Here is a 15,436-nt window from a genome sequence, read left to right as displayed (position 1 = left end):
ACGGGTGGAAATATTTTGTTTGCGAAATTCCCAAACGATTGGAGAGATTCAAATGAGAAGATGGATGGGCATGGCATTCTTATAAGGTGCTTTGAGAGGCATATTGTGGGAAACGGACCGAGAACTTTCAGTTTTCGACCGACCACTTCCCGAGCTTCTTTTGTTTGTTTCGAGTGGAGTGTGTGTGTGTGTGTGGAGTGTGGAAAGTGGTGCAGCAATTACATGATCAAAAATTCTCCTCGCACTTTACAAAATTACTGAAATGCTTTTCACACGGCCTTAATGTGTGGGACTGAGAACCTTCCGTCCCATCAGGGCCGAATTCGAGTCGAGGTTCAAGCTGTTCCTTGGCTGCCCTTCCTTCTACTCAAGCAGATGCTGAATCAGCGACAGTTACAGATACAGATACACACACAGCTACAGATATGAACAAATACAATATCCTGGCCGAATCTTAATGAATTGAGAGCCATTTGGGGACGCGCTGCTAAACGGGCATTACCTATTAAAATTAAACCATAAGCTCCATAAAAGCTGACAGTCCGAGAGCAGCTGAAAAAAGGGAATTTTGGCTTTCGGATCCCAGGCTAGAGATCACAAAATGAAGCGTTAATGATGGCCGAACAAAAAAGGATACGGCGCCTTTTGATTCTATACGTATTTCTCTGATCTTTTCACTCTTTTTTGTTGGCCCAAAACTTTTATGACCGAATGAATAAACAAAAAAAACAAAAATTAAAAAAAAAGCTGACCATTTCGGTTTCAGTTGGGTTTCGGGTTGGGTTTATGGTCGGCGACACCTTTTAAGCGCGCCAATCGAATCAATGTTTTAACACGGGAATACCATTTCCAAAACGAGCTCATTAAGGACTCCCGAATATATCTGCGAGGCTACTAAAAAATATATGAGACAAGCCGAAATTCTACGAATGCTGCAGCAGCTGCAATCGCCGCGAATTGGGCAATCGGAACGGGAACGGGAACGGGAACGGAGTGGGGGAAGGCGAACGGAGAGCGGAATTCATATTCATTTGATTTCACAATCCTGCGAAAGTGAAACCGTCAGGTGGCAGGTGATTTGGTGAGGCCTCTTTTTGTCGGCCAACAAGTTTTGGCAATTTGAAAAAATCTCTGCGCTAATTACTTGACTGGAATGGGACCCAGAACTGGGACGTGCAGCTGCTTGGAAATCGGGGATTGGAGCTGGGAACGGGAATGGCATTTGGACGGGGACTGGGACTGGGACTGGGACTGGCAGAGAGACAGCTCTGCTTTTTGCCTTGTTGCCTAATTGAACTCATCAATTCGGACTTAATGAAGTGGCAGCCAGAAGGCAGCAGCCTCCGAAGGCAGCCCAGAAAATGTCGCCTCGCATTTTCAACTCCAGCGACTTGCAGCGATGCAATTCATGAGGCATCTTGCGGCTTAAACCGTATATCTTTTGTTTGTCTCTGTTTTTAGTTTTTTGTTTTTTTTTTGGCCGATTGGCATGACCCGATAACGGGGAATAAAACACATTTGCAGTCGATTCCGCGAACGAGGAGGAGCTTCCTGTACAGCAGCTACTGCAGCCAATGGCTACTGTGGCAGGCATTTAATTAGCAGGTTAATTGCCCATGCAACTGACTCTCCCTCTTCCTCGCCCCCTCTCTGGCATGTGGCATTTGGCAACTTCATTAATAACATCGATAGCCGCAGCCGCAGCCGCAGCCGCAGCCGCAGCCGGATCCCGGCCAAATGCCGTTGGTCATAGAGACCCAAGGAGCCACTAGTCGTGGCTGTGGAGTCTCTATCGATACCCGCGGTGACAAATGATATGTTGACAACGGACGGACGGCAGTTGCAAAATTTTGACTCTGGCCTATCGCCAAAAGGAGAAGGAGAAGGAGGATGGGATGGGATGGGATGGGAGGAGATGAGATGAGACTCTGCCGCAGCTTCATTTGCGAAATCTTCCACTTATGATAGGTGCACGGGTCGATGATCAGCCGATGGACCACAACAATTACTCACTGATATCTGCACCCGTCGGGGGGACTTTAGAGGAGCTTTACAGCTCTTACCTTTACAGCCAGCCACACCGCTCACCATCGATCATCATTGAGTGGCCCTATCTGTGGACTTATTGTTGAGTGGGCTGCCAATCCCATGTGGAGATCCACGGAGGATCGCATGACTTGTATGTCTGATTCCCACACAAATCTGGTTGCTATAGCGCAGTATTTCCCCTTTACTCACCAAGTGGATGGAGAGATCGTACTCTTCTTCTCATCCAAAAGGAAGAGGAGTACTATTACCCCTAACTCTGGCATATGAGGAGGAGTACTCTTCTCCTCATCCACAGTATTACCCCTAACTGTTTCTGCTCCTCCATCTGAAGGGGAAGTCAGTTTCAGAGTAGGGTTTACCCCAGGCTAAACCCCTGCCAGTAAAACCCACCACCAGTTTTCTCCTACCCACAATATAGCAGGGGTTTTGAGGCATTTGTAACCCCTCAACCCCTGCGTGGAAACAAGTTCCACAGAGATTTTTCCCCGCTTTTACCCCTACATTGCCCCTCACGGCGCATGCGCAACCACTGCCCCAGCCTGAGCCGCGGCTCCAACTCAGAGATCCAGTGGAGACTTGGAGCGAGTGCTCTCTCTCTCGCGATCTTTGCTCTCCGACTGGCTCCTCGAACGACTCTCTGAGCTGCTTTCTGAGTTAGCCAAAGCCAGACCCAGACCCAGACCCAAAGCAAAACCCGAACGAGCCGCAAACGAATTGCATTGGTAATCATGCGGAAATGATCGCGCTGACCTTTCGGGGAGTCCACCGACTGCCGACTGCATTCTGTTCTGTCTGCATTCTGCGGTTGCAATCCGGCAAGAGTTATGACGACTGCTGGGCCGCCAGGAGGACGGACCCATCTCCGAAGCATCATCTCAGCATCGGATTCCATGCAAATCTCTGCAAATGCAGCAGCGACCTCTTGATCTGCATTGCTGCACTCAGTCAATACGATTATTATTGATTTGCCCAGCCTCTCGAAAGGCTCTCCAAGGTGAACCTGGAGAATCTGAATCTGAACCTGAACCCAAAGCAAAACCCGAATCCAAACCCGAACTCCAACTCCAACTCCAGCTCGAACCTGAACCTGAACCCTGTGGCGCGCAATTTGCGGCTACGTGCCAGAGATTTGTGGCCTGAAATCAGTTTGAACTGTCGGGGATCGGAGGAGCTGCACTTGGAGCCTTGGCTACGTGTCGGGTTCAGGCTCAGACCCCCTCCAGACTCCCTCCAGACAGCAACTGGAGCTCAATAACTGAGAAACAATCATCAGATCAGGGTAAAGTCAAGGCATTTCAACTACCCATACTCCGATTCGGGCATTTTCTTCGTAATTTTATTGATTGTGAAAGTAGTTTGAACTTTTTGAAAAAAAATATAAATTTTAAGGGGGTTTAGTGAATATTCAATCTTAATATATCCAAAGGAATATTAACCTTTACTTGATGATACAGAAAATAATAGATTTGAATACCTTAGCCAATCATACTATATTTCGTGTAAAATCATCACCGTTTTCCTTTAAATATCCCCCCATCAAAGCCAGGGAATGGACGTTCATTACGACCACAATTAGTCACTCACTTGGAGGCGGCTTAAGGCGGCGGCGATCATGGAGGGGATTACTTTATTTGGGATCTGCCCCGACCATGTTCGACTTCAGCTTTAGGTAAATGGCATTTTAATCAAAATTGTCGCCTTCGGGGCTGGTGCGCCTGCGCCTCCGCCTGCGCCTCCGCCTGCGCCTGCGCCTCCGCCTGCATTAATATTGTGCAGTATTACGAGGTATGGCTACAAATTGCTCGGACAACGGCGCTGATGGCCCTGGCAGCAAATTGAAGCTGCCTAAATGTTAAACAATTTACACTCCACTCCACTCATTCCCTGTCTCTGTCCCTGTCCCGGCTCTGGCCAGCGGACTCGGATCCGATCCGTCGTCGTGCATTAGTCAGAGATTGGACTCTTGGCAGCCGAAAAAAAACTTGTCTGCCGCTGCTCTTGGTCAAGTGGCTGAGCGTCTGGCTTGTTGGCTGACTGCCTGACTGCTTGGCTGACTGCCTGGCTGGGTCTTCTCTAGTCTAGTTAATTTAATTTCAACGTCACGTCGTCACAGTTGGCCGTCATCGCGGTCTCAGGTCTCAGGTCCCAGTCCCAGTCCCAGTCCAAGTCTGAGGCTCTCCATTGAGGCGACTGATTTAAATTTTCTGCCTCTGCCTTTGGTTTTTCTCTTGGTTTTGCTTTGGGTTTTGTGGTCAAACCTCTGATTTTACACGATTGCGCGTCTTGGAATCGCCTTTCGAGGTCATGGGAAAAACAGTTTCCATTCGTCTGTCCACTGGGCTTTTTATTTATATTCATTTTGCATGCGATTTCAAGTGGAAACGGGAACCAAAAGCAATTCAAATCAGCTCAAGAAACGCAACAGAGGTATTATTTATTTTGGTTTTTTTTTAAGCAAATATTGAGAAATAAAAGTTTGAAAAACGTTCCTCAAATACTTGGGAAACAAGAACCGACATTAACCAGACCATTTATCCAAATACATTAAAATAATCTCCTCACTAACTTTATTTAATATCCTTTGATTAGCTGCACCCTTGAGGCACCTGCAGGCACCCCTATATTATTAGCTTGCATCCAAACTTGACCCAATTTCCAGACCATCAAACCGATCCCCTGGTCAGGCTCTCTTTCCCTCAGTCTGTGGATCAGTGTGGCAGCGTTACGAGCGGCTCAGGCCCTGGTGGGCAATGCCAAACAATATCTGCTTAATGACTCAATTCCATTTAATTGAACATCGGGCCCGGGCAATTACACCAGACATTTAGTGGATTTAATGCGACCACTTGACCGACTCCAGTCGTTCATTCTCCGGCTCTCTTCTCTCGGCTGCCTTTGGCTTTCTGTCTGCCTTTCAGTCCGCCAGAGAGACAGAGACGTTTTCCACATAATTAAAAGGCCGGATTCTAATTGTGGAACCGCCCCGCCGACAAAATGTGTCAGAAGGCATTTGGTGGGGCATTCGTTTATGCAAATGCCACAACAACTCCCCAGCTGCAGTGCAGACTGCGCAGTGTTGCTGTGGTTGCCTTCAGCGGGGTGTGCGAATGACAAACGACTTGAACTTGCAACGCGGCGAAAAAAAGAGGAAAAATGGAAAATGAAATTCGCAAAATTTAATAAAGTTTGTCGGTCGCCATAAATTGCGTTAAATGTTTATAATTTACATGTGTGCAACATGCTGCGAGAAGTCAGGGACGGAGAAGCAGGCGGAGACGGCGTCGCGCTGCGTTCGAAGGTAAACTGCAGTGGAGTTTGTGTCTTGAGTCTTTCGTTTCGTTTCGTTTCGATTCGATTCGATTCGATTCGATTTGTCTGCATTTTCGGAGGCGCAGTGCGTGTGCATTTGCATTTGCATTCGCCTGCTGGTGGCAGAATTTTTTAATTGATATTTAATTGCCCGCACACACACACACACACACATACACATTTATGAACAAAATTATATTTATTCCGATATGCATAAAGTTTTTTATTATTGATTTTTAATGCCCGCAGCTGCAAATTGAACGCAAATGTAATTTGATTTTATTATTTTAGCAGCGAACACAAGTTTTTTTTTATTGAAAATTAAGAGCAGCTGGGCCCCAGATCTCGAGCTCAATCCCGATCTCGATCTCAAACAAAGGACAAGAAGGTGGCAAAGCTTCTGTGCAGGTGCCCCCAAAAGTGGCTGCGATAATCAAAAAAACAAACAAAAGATGGAACAGAACTACTCCGGACCTAACCATCTATTGTCCTTTTTGGAACAGCACAGCACAGAGCAGAACAGAACAGACCCTCGTCTAACACTCTTCAAAAGTTCAATTGAAGTTCTCACGTTCGCATTTCTTTGGCTAATTTGAATGCGGGGCTCTCTCGGGGCTCTCCCGGGGGTCGGATTGGGTACGATATTCCGATTCCGATGAAACAGGAAACGCATTCGAAGCGCTTTTGTTGGCTGTGGTGTGGGAATGTGGCCGGCGGCTCAGCGATTACCTTACCTGCCAAATGGCCAAAGCCGAAGCTCACAGCTCCTTCGGGACCGTCCCCTCTAATTGCGACTAACTGGGCCAAATTTGTCTTGTCTGGCGGCTGCGGGCGCTGGGGCTTGGACTGGGATTTGGATCTACAATTAAGCTAAATGGCAGGGCGATCGAAAGAGAGAGACCGAGTGATAGATGCAAAAGCATTCTCCAAAACTATGGCATAGGGCTTCCACAGGGTTAAGTGATAAAAGAAGAATCAAAGAATGAAATGGTTGAGTATCAGAGAAAAGTGGCCTGGTAGAGAGAAACACACCCATGATTATACCATAAGTCTTTCTTTTATTTGTTGTGTTATTGTTTACTCAGTAAAATTATAAAACTATCAGTTTTCTGAATAATTTTGCTCAACATTTTCAAAAATAAACGCAAAAAAATGCACCAAAACAGAAACAGCACCTCCATGTAATCACGCTGCCTCCGGCCCTCTCCGCTCCGCTCCGATTGCTATAGCTATTGCGATGGCTTTTGCCTTTTCCCAAGTTCAAATATCTTTCTTTGGTTATCTGGTGGTTGTGTACGTGGAGTAAATCTGCAGATTCGTAACTATCTGGCTGCCCGCGGCCTAAATGGCCAGCCACAACGAGAGCAGCGGCGGTGGAGTGCAGCGTGTGGAGTGCAACATTGAATGCAGCAAGCAAAGCCAAGGATTTTGTTGCGTCTGCAACTCCATGCAACTTTCGTGGCATGGCGTCTGCGGCCCACGGCCAAGATTTGGCGCCATTGAAATTGAACAACATGCAAAACACAACGAAAGGAGAAATAAAGATAAAAATACAACAACAAAAAATAAGGAGAATTCGAATTGGAGCTGCTGCAACGAGAACAGCAATGCCACAGACCACGCACCGCAGCTCCAGTCACAGCCACAGCCACAGCTACAGCTAAAGCCAGAGATACAGACTCTGCCTGAGAGGAAGAGACCCCAACCCAACCTCAGCCCCAAAGACATTTGTGTGGCACGATTGGGGTTTTGTTCAGCCAAAGACAACAGCATTGAATGCTTTATTTGGTAGTGAAAACGATTTGCCAGCTTGGTGCCAAGTTATGCGTCGCCCAAAGGAACTGAGGGAACATAAAACCTCCAGGCGCCCCTAGGCCGCCCAGCTGCCTGCCTGCCACACGGCCATGGCCATGGGCCGTGGAGTCTCGGGTTTCCGTCTATTGCCATGTGTCAGTCGCATCGATCGAATGGCAGAGCATTAACTATAATTTGGCCAAGAAAACGGTTCCCGAAAGCAGTTTACATGTTGCTGCATTGTCAATGGCAATGGCAATGGCAATGCCGATGCCAATGCGTTTGTCATCTCCCAGAGACACGGGACTGCAACCACTGCAACAGCAACAGCAACAGGAACAGCAATTGCAACAAGTCTTGTCAGCTTTTTGGACAAGTCAGGCAGCAGCAGCAGCAACAAGAGGGACACATTATCAAAAGGCGCCGCGTTTGCTTCCGCCATCATTAATAATCTGAATGACCATATGCTGATGCTGATGCTGATGCTGATGCTCCTTCTGCTCTGCTCTGCTCTTGCTCCTGCTCCCAATACCAATACCAATCCGAATCCCAGCACTGGAGACTGCTCTTGTTCTGATGTTTCCCGATCTTGTTGCTGTCATTTTGCTTGGACTTTTAATTTATTTATGGCCGCCGCACTGCCAACTGCATTGAAATGCCAACGTGCCGCCGCCAATCTGGACGAGGACCAGAGATCACAGAGGATATCCTTATCCAGCTCCAGCTACAGCTCCAGATCGAGATGCCATTGGCAGGAGTGTCCCCCCTAAATGGCAATTAAGCAAACAATTTATAGCGAAAATGTTCAATTTAATTAATGTTCGAATTGCACGCAGAAATTAGCAAACACATGTGCGAATGGAAAACTCTTCTCTTCGTAGGGACTGCAATGGAAATGGAAGTGGATTTGGATTTGGAATTGGAACTGGAAGCTTGTGCCTCTGGCCAGAATTGCCAGCAGGAGGAGCAGCAGGAGCAGCAGGAGGATAAACATGTGGAGGGAGTTACAGGCCATAAACACGCCAAAATTTCGACTCAAAGAGGAGGCTGACTCCCGATGGCTTGAAGGCTGGCTATGGCTATGGCTGTGGCTGTGGCTGTGGCTGTGGCTCTGGCCGGCCAACCAGCGCCAGCAATTTAAATAAAACTTTTGCTTAATTGCAACTGGGAGCTTGCAACTGCGAATCGGTTGCATGTTGATGCAACTTTACCTCTGCCTCTCCCTCTGCCTCTGGCAACCCCATTCCCTGAGTTCCTCCGTGTATTCCACAACTGCCGTTTGTGATCGTTAATTTAAATTGAACACATTTAGGACATGGACATGGGATGGTCGGTCGGGTTGGTCGGGCTGGTCGGGTTGCTCGGGTCGGTCGATGGGTGCTTTAATTGCCATCAAATCGCTGCCAGCCTCTGTCTTCCAGGTATCCACGTTACCCTCCTGATCCCTCCTGATCCCTCACCCCTTAAGCCGGGGCTAAACGATTTCGTTTACTGCAAGTGCCCATCATTTTGGGTCCGTCCGCTCCACGTGCTGAAAGTGATTTCGGACTGCTGCTCCTTTCACTCTCCTCCTGCTCCTCCTCCCGGAGACAGAGGGAGAGACAGAGACAGAGAGACTGACTCTCTGCCCGCCGGACATTATAGTCATGGCGAACCGGCAATTAAGCCTTCCATGCTCTACCCCTGCCCCAATCCCCAGTCCCCAATCCCTTGCCCGTGCCCCTTCTTCTTGGCCGGGAATCGGGGAGTGGAAGCTCAAGCTCAAGCCTTTTGCCTAATGACTTTTTAATTGGCTTCCAGGCCAAAAAGTTTGCGAAATTTGTCGATCGTTGATCTCCCCCAGAGGAGAGCCTTTCCCCCACTCATAGACCAACAACTACCTCGGACGATGGTAATTCGAGCTATCCGATTGAGCCATCAGCCAGCCAAATGATTCGGCCAAGTAATTTGAGCCGCTTGGATCTAAGCCTCGATTCGCACCCAGGACACATCAGAAGCCAGAGCTTGGAGATGGGACTGGGACTGGGACTGGGACTGGGACGGGAACTCCAGATGATGGCGTGTCAGCTGCAGCTATAATGTCTCAATCAGCCAGAGTCTGGTGCCAATAAAAAGCAGAACTTGGGAGCCAAACAGTAGCCAAAAATAAAAGATGCTCAAATTACAATCGGCACACTCTTAAAATTGCCTTACAACTTTTAAACAATGAAAAGAATCCATTTGGAAATATACTTTAGAAATATTCCCCGATTCGAAATTGAGTTTTTGATTTATCTTCAGGATTTCTCTAACCTTTCTCTAGACCATACAGAACTGTACATACATGTTCTTTGTTCTTCTCCCGATAATAATGGGAACAGAACAGAGCAGCCCTTCTCTCCGAGGGACGCTTCTTGCCCCTCTCAAAATATCATTTATATCTTCAAATCATCGGGAACTTACATCTTCATGCACCTAAGAGAGTACAAATGATGAGCATTTCTGTGGTCTTTCGGCTCAAAAATGATGTGCAGGCACGCAAGCACAGCAGAACCCCCGACAGAAAGGCAGAAAGGCAGAAAGACAGACAGACAGACAGACAGAGGTAGAAAATTCAATTAAGGAACTGTCCCTCGGTCGGCCTTTGACATAACTTAGATGGCGGTTGGTCTCGGGCTCCCACTCGTGATTTGGATGTGGGTTCAGACCAAGACCAAGACCAAGACCCAGACCCAGACCCTGGCCCCAGCAGGGTGTGGCGCCTGGCCAGGACATGGACATGGACATGGACATCGGCTGGCCATCGGCAATCGACAGCCAAGTCCAAGTCCAAGCCCAAGCGCAGCGGGTATTGTGCATTTTAATGCCTCTGTCGGTGGCAATATCGAAGCTGGGACTGGGACTGGAACTGGGAATGGGGATCGACGATCGGGACCGGGAACGGGAACGGGAACGGGGACCAGGCCTGTCTTTCTGTTGTTTATGTTGGTGTTATTTTCATTGCAAACAAATGATGAGGAACACGCAAACGCACTCAGACATGGGCTCCAATTCAACTCAACGACTGCTGGAGCAAGTTCAGTCCAGGTCCAGGGACCTGGGGCTGGGGCATGGGCTGGACTCTTTCAAATTGAAATCACAATGACTTGAGGACTTTTCAGGTCGCCAGTGAGTGGCAGCCACATAAATTTCATCGGAGAACGAAATTTGAACGAAACTTTTTGGATGATTTTTATGGTTACTTAAAGTGGAAACTGCAGAGGCCTTGGAATTGGGATAGCAAAGGAATTCGTGGTAGTCGTCTTTGAGGAAACTTTAAGAATAACATTTAAAAATTCCTTCTGCTCCTTCTGCTCCCAACCTTACCCAAGCCCCAAAATATCTGGATTTTCTAGAGCATCCTCGACAAATCGATTGCATCTCAATTTTTTTGTTCGTTTTTTGTTCCTCTTTCCTCATTTTTTTTTAATTTCATGCTGAGAATATTTTATACCAAAAGCTGCAGCCACAAAAAAAAATCCCCCAAAAAAGATATTTTATACATCTTTTGCAGTTTATTAAGGCTGATTGAAATTTATGCGGCAGCCGCTGGACGGCAATCTCTCTGGAGAAAAATGAGGAGAGAAAGATGGCAGATGGGAGAAATTCCATCAGAGTGCTAATGCGTGTTTGATGCGGCTCGCAGGTGTTGAAGCAACTGCATTTTTATGATAAGATAGCGCGCGAGCCGAGTCAGGCCAACCCGACCCGAAAATAAAGGCGAAACTTTAATGAGACGTCCGTGGCGGAGGACTTTGGGGCACACAGCAGGCCACTGGTAGCGGGATAGCGGGATAGCGGGGAAGCGGGGCATCCATCCTCCTGGGGTGCGACCATAAAGCTAACTGCCGCTGGAGTTATGGTAGATGTTGCATATGAAAAATGTTGCTTGTGCTGACGTTACAGCTGTAGGTTGAGGCTTACGTGGAAGATGGAGCTTAGATTCAAGAGGAAGATGGATCTGAAATAGGAGCTGAAATGAGTTAAGGTCGCAGCTAGAGTCAGAGCTAAAGTCAGAGCCTGTTTGATTGACAAAATCGTGACTTGGGCTACGCCCTGGCCACCACCCACGCACCGGCACAAGCACCGGCACCGGCACCGACGCCGACAACATTGTGTTTTGCTGCCCCGTTGTTGCCTCCACCTGGGCCGCAAATTGAGTTTGCTTGGCGGCCTTTGTTTACTTGGCGGCCAGACAAGTGCGTGGGCCTGCCCCAACCGCCAACCGCCAACCGCAGACCACAGCTGCCTCGAAAGGGACGCGACGCCAGTCCCAGCCTGTACCATTCCAGGCACAGTTCCTGGACCCGGGACCCGGGACCTGGGACCTGGGACCAGACCAAGCTCTCACTCTCTGGCGACATCTGCGCCAGCAATCTACGGCAATTTCTCTTAGACCCGCTCGACCCGCGACGACGAGTAGACGTGCCTTTATAAGGCAAACGAGCCGACAACTAGCCCCGACATCGGTGGGGATCGTGATCGTGTGGTACGACAGTGGTGCAGCTGCACTCACCAGCGATGGGCCACAGGAAATGTTGGATCGTGATTCGGTGGTATTCAAGAGCAACTGTAAGGAATTGATTGCAGGAGGAAAGTGGAAGGAAATTATAAGAACAACACTTGGAAGAAAACTTACTCAAACCTTGGCAAATTTGACCTTTATTTGTTGTAGATCATAGAAAAGTGCTGCTCAAGGGATTGAAGGTATTCCAATAAAATAATATTTTCCCTAAGAAACAGAAGCTTCTTTTCAAGATTTCCTCTCCCCCTCTCTCCTTACGATCTGGCACTGGTACTTTTTCCATTGCTGTTAGAAATCACGACTCCCATCTCTTCCATCTTCTATCCCCCACTCCTCCATCTTCCATCTCTAGTGCTTGCCCCCAGACGCAGCAAAATGTTCTGGTTAGGACTCATTTATGCCGTTGTCTGGGCAATCGTTGCGTGTGTCTTGGTCTGGCTGTTGGTCTGGCTGTTGGTCTGGCTCTGGCTTTGGCTCTGGATTGTGGATGGGAGTGGGAGTGGGAGTGGGAGCGGTGCCGCGTGGGCTAACTGCAGGTGTTCCCATAGACTGATGGGCGCCATTAGAAACTGATGTGGGCTGCTGGCGGCACGCCCATTCCAATGGGAAGGCGCCAGGAAAAGGCCAAATGAATGGCATGGCGCGTCACTCGAGAACTCGCCGTCGTCTCGGGACACGACACAAAAACATGTATTCGTATGCAAATTATCATCAGAGACGGCGACAATGGTGACACATAAAATGCAGTTAAAGGTTGGCCACTCCACTCCACTCCACTCCACTCAACCAGCAGCAGCGCCTCCATCCATGGTCCAATCCGGTCCAGATGCATGTCCAGTCCGGTGGCTTGTCCAACTGTCGTCGTTGTCGTCGTCGTCGTCGTCGTCGTCGTCGGCCGTTAGCCATGTCAAAGGGGAGAACAAGGCGCGTTCCGGCTGACAGACAATTACGCTAATGGGACACAAATGGCAAATTAATTAGCTGCGGGCCATGCTCCCGAAACACAGCCACGACTAGCCAGCAGTCCACTCTAGTCTCCAAATGGATGCTGGGAGGCAGCGAGAACTTGTCCGGAGATGTGCTCCCAGGTTTGGGCACATAAATTGACCAGGCGACAGCCTGGGACATCTCTAAAAAAAAAGACCTCTCGTTCGTACCGAGCTCCTTATAGAGTTTAACATACATACGAGTATACTCGTACGAGTACTCTGGTGTTCTAGTGTTCTGGTCAGGAAATCGCTTGCCCTTATATTTAATTGCTTGCAATTCAACCGATCGATGGCTGTAATCCGGGGACAGGTGTCTATCATACAAGTGCTTTGGATTTGCCTGCGAATTTATTGCGGTAGCGGTATCGGCAGCTAGGGAACCGCCTCACTGATTGCTAATCGGCCGCCGGCCGCCGGCCTCCGGCCTCCAGCTGCTGGCGCCGTGGCAGCCACAGCATGTAAATTCGTTGTATGCCCCAGAGCAAGGCAATAATAATAATGTCCATAATTATATACGAGTATATACGTACATATATATGGTGGCGAGCAAAGTCAATGAACAAGCGGCGACAACAATGCCAACAGCAGCAGCAGCAGCACCAGCAGCAACAGCAGCAACAGCAGCAACAAGTTACAGCAGCAACAATGCCAGAGACAAGAAACAGCCGCAACAATGGCCAAGTTCTTATCGCTTACAACTTGTTTCGATTTCATTGACCAACTATGGGCAGTGGGCAGCGACGGGTGACCGACGACCGAGCTGAATTTGGCCAAGAGGCGCATTGTTGCTGCCCAATTGTTTAATTGCCAGCGTATGCGGCGCCATAAATGCCTCACAATGGTAGGGGTGTAGGGGTAAGAACGAGCAGTCAGTCGATCCATAATTGCAGCTATTGACGAGGCGGGGATCTGCTTTGAATCCACATCATCCTACCATGGCCATGTCCATGTCGATGTTCAAGTCTGGCGGCTAATGATAGGGCCCCCTCTCGCTCGACTGCCTATAAAAGTGAAAAGAACATAAACTTGAAGCGCAGCTCGGCCGACATTTGGCGGCCAAAGGGAATTGGTGTGAAATTGGCCCCGGCCGGTAAAACCTTCCTGGAAGGCCCAGCACTACCGACACTCCCGACACTCCCGACACTCGAGCCGTGTAATTAGGCATGTTCCAAGCCCCTAAACCCCCGGAGGCTCGCTTTCCGGGGCATTTATCAGTGCAAACAAGCGCTAAACCACGGACTGGACTGGAAGCACAATCAGAATCAGAAGGAGATATGCCCTTTGGCCAGATCGCGGGCATCGGCTTTATGCCACAACTAATAAGGATAATTGCAACGCCGACTGGGCGTTAAGTGAGTCCCGCGACCAGCTCTAAATCCGACTTCGAGTCTGGCTTTGGCTTTGGCTTTGGCTTTGGCTATGGCTATGGCTTTAGCTTCAGCTCCAATTTCGATGCGGAAATTTGACAAATTGGCATCGTCGAGGCTGTTGTTGGGGCTGTCGTGTAAACGGTTGCAGGTGTTTTCGCTGGGCGTGGCCGGGACCCTCTTTCGGTCCGATTTGTATCGCTGTCCAATTAAGCCGTGCAACATGGGGCAAGCAAGCAGCAACATGTTGCCAGCCCGCGATATTGCTAACGAAGCACTGACAATGCATTCATTGCCGTCACTTTGACACTCCCGCAAAATCAGCAACAGCAACAGCAGCAACAGCAGCAACAGCAGCCACAGACAGCATTTGCAGAAAGAGAATTACGAAAAATTCATTACGATTTCGATTTAAGTTGAATAATTATTTATCTAGATAATGCTACTCATTCGGCTGGCTCGCTCTCCGTCTGGGTCCGTGGGTCCATGGTGTCCATGGTGTCCATGGTGTGATTCATATCAGTGCAATTGCAGGCGTGTCAGCGACAGTTGCAACGACAGCAACAGTTGCCGCTGCTTCGGCTGGTGCTGCTGCTGCTAGTGCTGCTAGCAGCAACAATCTCGGCCTGCAAATGGCAATGGCCGCAGACACTGACATAAAACAAATAGACTGTCAGTTTACGGAGCATTTGGTATGACTAAATGTGGCTGTGATTGTGCCTCCTGCCTGGGGCTCTTTGTTCGTTCCGATACTGTTTTATCGGGTGGGTGGGTGTATGTATGAGGATAATCGTAATTGCAGCAGTAGCAGGAGTATAATATATGGATATATGCTGTAATGACGATAAGAGGACACTTCCTTCTTGCTTACAGGCAACTCTTCCTCTTAGCAGGAAAGACTTTACTCCTACGTGTTGGTCCCATTTTATAAATATTGGATGGAAATAATCTGAGCACAATTCTGAACAATTATTGATCCATTTCAAATCCTCTGAAATGATAATTTGTCTAGCGGTTAGGAAATCCACAATTGGAGAAATTATCCCATGGTTAATTACCTGTAACATTTCTAAGCGATTCCATTCAACAGAAGCCAAGAACTAAACCAAAGCGAAGCGAAGCTGATCTAATGCCAAGATTAATGTCATACCCGGCGACAAAGGCGCTGGGAAGCTGTGGCATTAGCTGAACTCTGGAATGGGCCGCTACATGCATGTATCGGCCCACCGACGACTGCACCTGCACCTGTCAGCTGCAGGAGGATTGTGTACCGCCCTCCCCTCCGCTGGCCCCCTGGGCGTGGCCATACTTAGCATATTTCCCAGGTAAAGCGATGCAATTACAAGTCGACGGCTGCACACGACATGGCATATCGTCCAAATCCC

This window comes from Drosophila miranda, chromosome XR (genome assembly GCF_003369915.1).
Source record: "Drosophila miranda strain MSH22 chromosome XR, D.miranda_PacBio2.1, whole genome shotgun sequence".
NCBI classification, from domain to species: Eukaryota; Metazoa; Arthropoda; class Insecta; order Diptera; family Drosophilidae; genus Drosophila; species Drosophila miranda.
This window is presented reverse-complemented; position numbering follows the sequence as displayed.